Consider the following 11,859-nt stretch of genomic DNA (forward strand, 5'->3'; position numbering starts at 1 on the left):
ACATCTTGAGAGGTTTCTCCAGAGCATCCCCGACAGATTAGCTAGTTTTTTTAATAGGAGCACAGTTGGTAAAGAGAATAGGATATTGATTGTGGAGCTGGGAGACCTGGGCTCTAATCCCGGCTTCCTTACTTTGCCAAAGTGTTATCATGGGCAAATTACTTAAATCCTTTGTGGCTCCCTTGTTTTACATAAGAATATCTGTTGAGTACAGAAACACTGTTATTATGAATTTAGATGCGACATTCTCGTGCCGAATAAGTATGTGGATTCCTCCAGAGACCTCTTTCTTAGAATTCTCCACCAGTTAGCAATTAAATGAGCTGGAGCATGATTGGGTGTTGAGAGTGGAAGGTTAAAGGTCAGGTGTGATCCAAGCTTCGGTGGTTACAGTTATTCATCTAAATTATTGATCATAAACTTTCAATTTATCAAAAACATATGAGCAATCTGCCAAATGTAATTGAAAGGCTAAATTCCAATATCTTACATAGTGATTCATATCAACGGAAAGTGCACACACGTTTTGATTAGGTCGAGTTAGGGGGGATGCTTAAAATACTCTGGCCATGCCTGAAACAACTGACGAATAAATAAATGACAAATTGTCGACCAATTCAATACCAGATAGAATTTGTTCCTACTATTACAGTAATTGTAAAATATTGACTGTAGTTTAATGGAAGCTGGGATTATTTATGTGTGTAAATTTGTATTAACACACAATTACGTGGTTTATGTAGGACATTGTTGTCCTTTATTTTAGGTAAGGAAATATATAATTTTCATGTATCACAAGGATAGCCAAATCCATCCAGTCTACAATTGCCCATTTCCCTCTTAGTTACACAACAATTACATCTCCTCTAGATTTTCCCTAACCATACACAATCTTTTACTGCATATTTATATTCTGCAGATGTTTGCTCACCTTTGTATCTGCCCTTATAAGTTTGCATGACCTTTCATCACTCACCAGTTAGCCCTACCCTAGTTCCTCAATGTGGAAGAGAGATGGGAGTGTAAAATTAGTTAGGGCATGGTATGTCATGATTACACACATATATATATATATATATATATATATACACCTACATAGATAGGTTTCTAGCACTGAGAGGCACTGAATCTCTTTGCCCATGGGTAACACTCTACTTTATGAGCCCTGTGTTAGTGAATAAGCCGTGTGCAATGGTTACAGTTTTCCACGCTGTTTCCGTTCAGTGTCATGCATTTTGTAATATTCTTCTCGTGTAAATTTGTTGTAACAACTCCATCTATAGATGCTAGGTTGTTGGGTGCACCACTAGTGCCACTTTGAGGCATATGGATACTACAGTTGCTATACTGCGTTCTTCACATTATCTGTGGGAATATATTTGTTCTATAGGAACCTCATGCAAGTGCTGTTTAGTCTGATGAGTATGCTTGGTTGTAAGCTATGACACAGATTTGTGTTCGGCTGAGCAGCTAAACAAATAAACATTTGGACAACACTTGTTCATAAAGTTGTTTGATATGTAATTCATGCTGAAATAAAAGTTGTTTGATATGTAATTCATGCTGAAATAAAACATGTGGGTGCTTCCAAAGGCCAAAATTGTAGAAAAGGAAAAGTAGTGTCAGTAAAAGATAAATCAGTTCATCTACTTAAATTGTATGGTCAAATAGAAAATATTTCATATGTATCTTCACAGAAAATTGCTAGTTAAAGCCCTATCCTAGAAACTTGTCATAGTTTGATGCAGATGAGAAGCTGGTCTACTTAGTCATACAGATAGCCAGCACATTCAAGAAGTAATACAAGTTAGTTTCCAATTCAATTACACTTAAGAGCCAATCATAGTCATGTACTTAGTTCAGCACAACTGAGAAATGGTAGTTGTATATGTTCAGGCCAGCCTTGTTGTCCCTTGTGAAGTCATGACGTTCAAATTCTCACAAAGTGAACCTATCGTAGTATGTAATTGGGGATATTTGGGTTTTCCACTCTGAAATTAGGGAAGGCTTAGATGCCTTGGGCTGCAATTCCGAGAGCCACAGAGTAGCCATTCCTGATAGATCATGCCGAAATGGCACATGACGATGTGAGTTGCAAATAGCAAGAAAAATAACTGTACTAATTTACTTATAGGACCATCTTTAAGAAATAGTGACAGGCACACACATGGATAATTTTACTACACTAAAATGCAGGCTCATCTACACCCAATGTCATTCGAGTTGTAACATGTACAATTGATTTCAGCTGTGATGCCAGTATCCATTCAGTGGTTAACTATGCTAACAGGCATATTCAACCACACCTGAGATGCCAATGTTTCCAAGAAATTCGTGAGAAAACGGCCAGCTATGGCCCATCGCTGAAAATAAAACTTAGTCTATTGCCTAGTTGGTGATGCTGTGCATGGTCTGCAGCATTTGATAGATCCATTGTCATGTGCAAGTTAAACTACTCATCAGAAGCTCATGATCACCCAAACTCTACATGTTGATCATCAGTAGCTTACTCATGATTTTTTTCTTCTTTTATTAGTCGTCCTCCCCTGTGTCAGTTCTGTGCCCAGATAAACTCACTGTGCCAGCATTCAGTGGGCATTCTTCCGTTTTCACATACAAAGCAGACTATTGTACATAGTGTAGGAGTGCAGCTATCTTACATTATAACCAAACAACACAATGGTTTAATCATTGAACTGAAAGGGGCCTATATGTATTCAGCCATTCTAGTAATTTTGCCCAGAATAGAGACAACCTCGTACTTGTGCATTCAATATCACTGAATTCAAATTTTTTATACACATAGTAGTTTGCAACAATCTTGGATCTAGCCATTTTTTAAAACAAATTTGCATTCTGGCAATCAATAGCAGATAGATAATTATATTGGACTCTGCACATTTCCTCCAACAAAGTCATTTAATTGTACCTGGAATAAAATAAAGGATAGGTTTAACTCGAAATCTTGACCTATTACTTCTGATATCACCTCGCTTATTTCAGCCCAATAGAACTTCAAACAAGGGCACTTCAAATCTTCAACATCAGGTGTACAGTATTTCATACATTTCAATTTATTTTGTCCCCTTCTGTTTTACCAACTTTTTTGGGACCCAGTATGCCCTGTGTAGTGTAATGAGATGATTCCACTCAAGTTCAGTAGGTTTGATAATTAACTAGAGAATGTTAAAAGACACTTTCCGTAATTCATTCTGTTGCTAACACCACAAACAGTGTCTCCAGACCTTCGATATTTGCAGTCTTTTCCAATCTTCAGCCTCACACAGAAGTTCACACAACTTTGCACTTTCTCTTTTAATAGGATCTGTGTCTTGAAGCGTTGTTTTCAACTCCAGTACACAGATCTATCCAATCTTTCAGCTGAACACCATGCGCTGAGTTGTAAAAAATGCATTTTTGAGAGTTTGCCTTTGGTCTGTGTATTAAGGTGATTCCAATATCTTAGACCTTCCTCATTAATCAGATCTCTCCTTGCAATTATTCCCGCCTCTTTAAGTCAGAGAAATAATTGGTCTTCAGCAGATTGGGGTACCTGGATAGCCCTGTATTGGTGCATATTTTCTAGACTGCAGAATTTCCCAAAGGGCTCTCATGTAATACCAAAGTTTTTAAAACCTTAAGTCTGACCTTCTTAAAGAATCTTGGGGCCCCAAACTTGTGTAGTGTTATGATTCTGGTGGCATGACACTGTATCAAACAAAATCCATCATCGCTCATGAGTTGGTGTAAGCAGTTCATTGGCAAATATGGGCTCGAGTTGTCTCTGGTCAAGGGTAATCCTGGACAGAAATATTTAAGGGTAATGTGGGTCAAAGTGGATCTTGATGTGGTGATCGGTAGTAGCATTGGCCTCTAAATGTCGAGTCATTAGTGGCTTGATTCTTTACTGTTTCTTTGTTTTTGTTGCTTGACACTTCCGTTTTTTTTATCTTCTTTTCAATGGTGTTACTCAATTGTATCTCTCTGTTACATTAACAGTGTATCAATGTTTGATAAATCATTGAAACTTTACTTTAAAAAAAATGTAATCTTTCGGCATTGCACCAAACACTAAGGGGGTCATTACAAACCTAGCGGTCAAAGACCGCCAGGGCTGTTGTGGCGATTGCACCGCCAACAGGCTGGCGGTGCAATCCAGGGAATTATGACGCCGCTGTCGCACCGCCGGGGCCGGCGGTTTCCCGCCACATTTGCCCCGGTGGTGATAATCCACCTGGGCAACACTGCTTGCAGCGCTGCCCAGGGGATTACGAGTCCCCGACCGCCAACCTTTTCCTGGCAGTTTGAACCGCCAGGAAAAGGCTGGCGGTACGGGGAGTTGCGGGGCACCCTGACAGGGCCCCATACAGCTTTTCACTGTCTGCACAGCAGACAGTGAAAAGCGTGACGGGTGCAACTGCACCCGTCGCACGGCCGCAACACCGCCGGCTCCATTTGGAGCTGGCTCCTGTGTTGTGGCCGAGATCCCCGCTGGGCCAGCGGGCGGAAACCATGTTTTGACTGCGGCGGGAGTGCGGCCGCATTGGCGGCCGCCTGGCGGTCAGATCTTGGCAGGCGGCGGAAGCCGCCCGCCAAGGGCATAATGAGGGCCTAAGTGGCAAGTGGAGAGCCCAGTAGGAACCTAAAGGTTTTTAATTAAAAGGTCAAGCAACAATATTGTAAATCTGCCAATTGCAATTCTCCTTTTTTAATTTGGACCTCCACTTGTTCCAGGCGATCCTTGGCACTATGATGCCCAGATAAAAAAATAATACAGCCCTTGATCCAGCTCTTGATCTTATGTAGCCTATGTTTGTCAAATTTGAGTGCAATATGATTGAAAAGAAAATTCAACTTGGAGAGAAAACACATTTAAATTAAGTTGAATCTATCAAACTAGTCAGAGGGAGATTTTGCAATTTCCTTAATGTTTTTTTTTGTTTAAGCATCTGTTCTTTCTAAATTTGTCTCTTTTATATGCTCTATATTATGGTATATTTCTGTGCCCAGGTACTTGATTTTTTTTTTTTTGTGGGAACAAGACTGATCAATATTCCATGTCATAATTTCTGTTTTATCAGCATTTAGAGTATATCCATATATTGCCTACAAGTCTGATGCTAGCAGTTCAAATGTTTGTATTGCTGCTTCCAGAGGACACTTAGGCCCTCATTACAAGTGTGGCAGTATTTCGGCAATACCACCGTGCTGGCAGCAGCCGAAATACCGCCATTGATGGCGGTTTCCTGACTGCTGTATTACGTGTCACACACGGAAGACCGAGACCGCCCAAGCCACATTTCAAACACTGCGAGGCCGACCGAGGGCGGGAGAGAGGTGCTCCCACCACCAGCACGGCCATGCCTACTACACCCTGCCTGCCATATTATGAATCAAAAAGCAGCACTGCGGTTTCGGCACAGTTGTGAACCATTGGCAGTTCACACCGCCATGCAAGTACCCATTGGGTACCAGTTTCATCTATGGGGAACATACCGAACTACGCTGGTGGCAACTGTCCTGTATGCAGCGCCCGTCACCGCCTTCCTCTGCTCCCTACCTCACATGCCTCCTGATGACCTTCACAACGTGGGCTGCTGTGCACTTCCCGACAGGTGTGTGAGATGACTGTAAAGGGGGGAGTGGACTGTGTTGTCTCCAGCATGTATGTTGTCATGATGAGTACTGTCCGTGGTGTGATGTGGTGTTTATGTGCATCAGTGTGAGTGTGATGCTGACCATTTTGTCAGCGCTGTCTACAGTGTTAGCGAGGTGTGTATATTTGGGGTGTGTGTGTGTGTGCATGTGTGTAGGCGTGTGTGTTCATCGCTATTGGTGTGTTGATGCATGGGGGTGCGGTTGCGTTGGACAGGAATGCTTTTTCCTGTCCTGGGGTGCGTTACCGCCAGGGTTCTAGTGATGGGCCAACCGCCGCACAGACCTTGGCTGTGTGCACCCTCGTAATTCAATCAGCAGGATCATGCTTTCTGCCGGCCTGGAGAGGGCTACTGCCTGCTTCGGCGGTCCACACGAACTGGCAGGACTGGTGGCAGTATGGCTGTTTTGCAATGGCCATACCGCTGTAGTCATTGTACGGCAGTCTTCACCATCGGGACCGTGGCGGTGAGACCGCCACCTCCACTGCGGCGGTATCCGGACCGCCAAACTCATAATTGCCACCTTAATGTAGAAAATTAAATCGGCAGTGCATAAAGCTATTTTTTGCTGAATCCTTGTGACAAAAAGAGACTTAGGCCCCGATTATGATTGTAACGGATGGGAACACTTGTCCGCCAAACTCCGGACAGGGTGGCCGCCACTGTAGTGGTGACCTCCCCACCGGCCCCATTATGACTTTCCAGCTGGGCTGATGGGTGGAAACCAAGGTTTCCGCTGGTCAGCCCAGTAGGAAAGTGGCAGCAGCATTGTCGCTGGCTCATAATCGAGCTGGCGGGAATGCTGCCGCCCGCAGGGGGCACCAGAACCCTTGTAATGCGCATTGTCTGCACAGCAGACAGTGCGCATTACGAGGGTGCTGGGCAGGGGGCCCATGCACTTCCATTACCATGAGTATGGGCAGTGCAGGGCCCCCTGTGGCCCCCTATACTGTTCTCTGCCAGCCTTTTCATGGTGGTGAAACTGCCATGAAAAGGCTGGTGGAGAACCAGGTTGTAATCAGCAGGGCAGCACTGCATGCAGCGCCACCCTGGCTGATTGCAACCTGCACCCGCTGTCAGCACATCGGGATCACCGATCCCGGCGGAGACAGCGGTCCCCTGATGGTCGGACCACCAGGGTCGTAATGTGGCAGTCAGACTGCCACAGCAGTGGCGGTCTGACCACTAGACTCGTAATTAGGCCCTAATTCTGTGATCTTTTCTTATTGTTTGTAGTTAACGTTCTATGTATACGTCATGTGCCTCTGTAAATGTGACTAGCAAAAGCAGATTTAAAAGTAGCTGCCTGGTCAATAGCATCCATTACATGATAAATTAAATCACTCATCTTTCTACCCAGGATAAAGCTCTTCTGGTCTTCACAGCCAAATTTCCCCCTGTCAGTGAAAGTCTTGTGGCCAGTGTTCCTGCAAAGTTTTTAAAATACACTTTCAATAAAGATATTGGGGATATAACTCGCAGTAGCTGGGATTCTAGTTAGGGTTCAAAATCTTAACAATGGTAGCTTCACCCCAGGAAGCAAGGGGATGTTGGCCCTGCCTCAAAATAATTTTGAACATTTTCATCAACAGAGGACATATTTTTTTTGCTACAGAGTTGTATAACTAGCTTGGGACACAATCTGGACCTGTCGACCTTGCATGATTTTGAATTTTGAAATGATCTCATTACATTGTTCAGCTGAGATGTCCAGAACTAAGATCGCTTGCTCTTCCCTATCTAACAAGGGTAATTGAAGTGAGTCAAGCCTGTTTGACAAAGTCTATAGGTCTGACATAAAAGACTTTCTAATTCAGTTTCTGATAGATTATTTTGAATTCCTATTCAATTTAGTCAGAACAAACTGTCCTTCTGACCTGATTCAAGGCAGGCAATGCCATTTTAGGTTTAGTGTATCTTGATTTTCCAAGCCATTATCTTCACAACCTTCTCCCCATACTTAAAAATGTTGTAGCTTTTTAGATTCCCACTTTTCTTTTTTTATGTTCAATAAGACATTTGCACCGTAACTTACATTTGTCAAAGTCTAAATGTATATATTGGCCTTATATACATCCTACGCACAGCAATCGGGGCAGCTGTCAATGTTGAACTGACAAAAAGGTTGGGGTGTATTCTACACGTTTTATTTGATCAATACACCTATGATCCACAAACCAATAGTTCAGTCTGGAACCATGTCAATATTTCTTGCTATGGAAAGAGTACTCCCTCTGTATACCATGCGTAACCCTCCATATACCAATGAAGGTCTTCTAAGTTTTTTGTAGAGCCTTAGTTGCTTTAGAAGAGTTCATATGTGACCTTGATTTGATCTGTCCAGTTTATTATTCAGTAGGAGATTTAAACCTTCCCCCCATATCACTAAAGCATTGTAGCCCAAAAGTTTGTCAAGCAACTGCTGTAAATGTTCTATGTCAACATTATTAGAGCCAAGATATCCAACAAGGGGAAACTTATCATGGCTGAACTATAATGGACAAAAATAGTACTAACACTAATCTCACATTCGCATCTGCCTCAAAACTCAGTACCTGTATGCCGGAATTTACTCCTTTCCAGTATTGTCATTCCTTTCGTGATACTTGATTGCATTATGCAGGCTACTGACTGGATCTATCGCTGGAACTCTAATAACATGGTCTCTGCCCCAGTCAAGTGCAGCTCTTGGAAAACCATTAAATGTTCTCCACTCTCCCTAAGGTGTTCTGAAACAGACTGCTGTTTTTTCCGAGTTATCAAACATTCCTATTCCAGGATAGGCAACTTGTTGTGAAACTACCATTGTCATCAGCTCTCTGCATTTCCCTTCCATACCTGGCACAGGATGTGTATGAGATGAGGACCATCGTTTTATGTATTATTTCCCTCATATTTCCCACTCAATGAAAAACCACTCTTATGGAACCTTCCAAAATCTTTCTGACATTTTTAAAAAAGAAGTATTCCGAAGCAAAGATCCACATATGTCGAATTGTTGACAGCACCTTACAACTTTCATAACTCATAAATTCAAGCTAAATAACCCTCACAGGTATACAGCTGCTGTTTACATACGTAATACACAATAGGGTTAACTTTTATTCCTCAGAACCTGGGCTTCTAAAAGTACAAATCGTCAATGGTTCTGTCAGAATATATTGACCAATATTTCCTCTATTAATCAGCCAGTCCTTTCTCCTACACAATGAATGCAAAACGTTACAAGAAACACACAAGTTTCAGAAAAAAACAGGACAGGAGCCCAAGATGGACAGAGTATGCATTATTTTTGAAGCAACCTCTTATTATGTCATCAGCAATACAACTCGGGCAAAGTGCTCTGCGCACTTGTGGGACAAAGGGTGTTTGTGTCACGTGGAAATGCACGTTTAAGGGAGTAAAATAAGTAATATTTATTTTTATATTTATTTTTCAGGCCTGGCTGTAATGTCTCTAGACACCAATATGCAGATAAGCCCTTCCAAAATGTCCCCATAAAGTTATACAGTGCAGGCCAAATGTATATTGTGCCGATGTTTCAATCCCTCACCAGTGAGTGTGCTGCTTAATCATCTATTTGGGTCTCCTTCAGGACAAAAAGTCACTTTCTAAAAAGATCTACCTACTCCTTTTTGAAGGTGTACTGACGCGCCTAATTTTCATATGCTCTTTTTAGCCTGATTACAATGTTACCCATAGTAGCCTTTTGCTAGTTGCTAATGGCTTCTAGAGATAGCCTACCTCATCAATTTGTCAGGGGCAAACAAACATATTTGTGTAGGTATCTGCTTCGAACTTCAGATTCAAAAAGGCAAAAACACTGCTCAATAATGCATGAAATTCTATTAATTCTCTTATATTCAATACAGGCTCAGGACAGACACTCAAATCGTCGTTCATCCTGAAACATTTCCTGATGTCATCAAAAGTGCAATAATAATCACACACTTAAAATGCAAGCTTAGTATATGCCAAGTTGTACATGTCCTATAATGGTCAGAAACAAAAAACTTTAATCACTATCCACACCAATATGAATGCAAGTTTCCTCACTGATGTGGAAATTAAGCTCTACAACAAGGTGCTAAGGATCTCTACTCACCCAATGAGAAGTCAAGCGGTGTCTCCTGAAATCGTCCAAGGCGCCGTTAATTGCGCACAGAGAAAAGAAAGAGCGCATGCCTAAATAGATAAATTGTATCATTTCCAATATGGCCGAGCCGCCCATGTGTTTTAGTCCTCATTAAAGTATCTTGTCTGAACGATTGTAACTAGCACGAATATACATTGTGGCCAAGCCCTGCATTTGTTTACAGCTATTATTGATACATATGACTTCAGTATAACTTGGAAGAAGACTCCATGATACAATCTGCATAAGCATTCACTCAAAAATTAGGATGACCTATTAATTAATTCTGTACTGTTACTAAATATTCCATAGCTGCCAAGTTTCCCAGATCCATGGGTGATGTTCAGGTTTTTTTTCCTTTGAATTCTGAGACTTGTGGTCCTGTTGTGTAATGTTATGTTATGTTATGTTATGTTATGTTATGTTATGTTATGTTATGTTATGTTATGTTATGTTATTGAGACTTATATAGCGCCAGCTACCCGGAGGCCTCGTAGCGCTGATCAGTTTGGAAAGTTTAGAACATACTGGAGGAACCTCAAACTTCACCTGAGAGGGGGAAGTTAAAGGAATTTAGAATAGCCAGGTTTTAATGGCCTTCCTAAATTGAGTCTCCTGATTCATCATGCGAATATTCGTGGGGAAAGAGTTCCAAAGCCTGGCTCCCTGGTACTTCAGGGATCTTCCTCCCCATGATGTTCTCTTTACTTTGGGTCCACTACCAGGGCTTTAGAGGCCGATCTCAAAACTCTTGTGGGTGTGTATAGTGAAATTAATGATTTTAGATAATGGTGATCCTTTTTATATAGAGCTCTGTAAAGATGCAAAGAGCCTTAAACTTTATCCTTTTTGCCTCTGGAAGCCAGTGCAGTTCAATCAGAGCTTTTTTAGCTGAAGTGATCCTAGGCAGATTAAAGAGCAGACGTGCTGCCACCTGTAGTTTATTAACCACATAACCTGGAGATCCCAAAAAAGTCTGTTTCCATAATCTAATCTGGATAAAATCAGGGTTTGTACGGTCAATCTTTTGGCCAATGGCGGAAGCAGACCAATAATCTTCCTTAGTAGCTTAAGAATCCCAAAACAGGTGGCTGACGTTCTCTTGGCCTGATATTCCATGGTGAGTTTGGGGTCCAGCCAAACTCCCAAGGCTTTAATCTGAACTTTTTTAGCGGGTTGGGGGGGGAAGGGAAGTAATCTAAATGTATTACTGTTCCTATATTTTTAGCAGGGTTGGCCAGTTTTCCTAAAAACATAATTTCTGCCTTTTCTTCATTGAGTTGCAGCCTGCTTTCTATCATCCAGGCAGCAATCACTTGGAGACAGGCAGGCAAGGCCAAATTGTCCGCCTCCTTATTGGGGGAGAAGGAAACCACCAGCTGTGTGTCGTCCGCATATGACACCAGGGATACCCCAAAGGGTTCTATGACTTCTGCTAGGGGGGACATGTAAATGTTGAACAAAGTGGGACTCAAAGATGAGCCCTGCGGAACTCCGCATAAAAGTTTCAACTGGGCTGAGAAAAAAGAACGATCCAGGAGTTGAAAGGTTCTATTTTGTAAGAACGAGCTTAACCATTTAAGCGCCCTTCCTTTGATCCACTATTTCCCATTCTTTGAATGAGTAGATCATGATTGACCGTATCAAATGCCGCGCTCAAATCTAGCATTATTATTACAGTTGCCTGACCTTGGTCCATTCGTTTTCTCGCTTCTTCCGTAACCGCAATCATGGCAGATTCAGTGCTGTGGCCCGGTCTAAAGCCCATTTGAGTTATATGCAAAATATTGTGTTCTTCCAAAAAACCTGATAGTTGTATATTTACGTGCTTATCAATAAGTTTTGCCGTCATGGGAAGGAGTGAGATAGGCCTGTAGTTTTTAAAGACCGCTCCATTTAGATTAGGCTTCTTTAGAAGGGGCTTGACCACTGCATGTTTCCAGGAGTCCAGCACCAACCCACTTTGTAGCAAGCTGTTCAACATTTCAGTTATTAACGGATTTAGCGCTACTCTTCCCTCCATAATAATATGGGGAGGTGCGGGATCAAGTGGAGAGCCTGATTTTA

This window comes from Pleurodeles waltl, chromosome 7 (genome assembly GCF_031143425.1).
Source record: "Pleurodeles waltl isolate 20211129_DDA chromosome 7, aPleWal1.hap1.20221129, whole genome shotgun sequence".
Classification (NCBI taxonomy): Eukaryota; Metazoa; Chordata; class Amphibia; order Caudata; family Salamandridae; genus Pleurodeles; species Pleurodeles waltl.